This window comes from Temnothorax curvispinosus, unplaced genomic scaffold (assembly GCF_003070985.1).
Source record: "Temnothorax curvispinosus isolate PA1 unplaced genomic scaffold, ASM307098v1 QBEX01014772.1, whole genome shotgun sequence".
In the NCBI taxonomy this organism is placed as follows: domain Eukaryota; kingdom Metazoa; phylum Arthropoda; class Insecta; order Hymenoptera; family Formicidae; genus Temnothorax; species Temnothorax curvispinosus.
Window position 1 is genome coordinate 49882 of NW_020224552.1, and position 596 is coordinate 50477.

A 596-nucleotide genomic window follows, 5' to 3' on the forward strand; every position below is an offset into this window, starting at 1 on the left:
CTCTCTCTCTCTCTCTCTCTCTCTCTCTCTCTCTCTCTCTCTCTCTTGCATTGATCAAAACACTTCAACTATAGGTATGGTTGTTGTTTTTTTGTCATATAGTACACAAAGACAGTTTTACAGTATTTATTATTTGTTATCGTTTTCGGTGTTGCTCTCTTCGTCACACTTTATTTAATTTTTTCTCTCTCTCTCTCTCTCTCATCTTCTCACTCTCGCTTTCTTTTTTTCGCTTCCTCTCAAGCACACTTGCACATATTATCATAATGTTCTTCTTGTTTCTGATAGTAATTATGATAGTAATTGTATATATACAAACCATTTTCGCCTCGGTACACAGTTCGATTAGTACACTTAAAATACATCAATCGCGAATTTATCATCGACATTTGCCGTAGTCGTCGTAAAGTCCTATCGCCGAGGGAGGCCATTGAAGCCACCATTGAACTCGAGACTCTTTGAACGCTCTTTCTGTCCGCACATATTCGCGAAAGCTCCCTTAGGCCAAACAAGTGCGTACGATTCGTATGATCTACAATCGTGAAGGAAAAAAAATGCATACACTCTCTCTCTCTCTCTCTCTCTCTCTCTCTCTC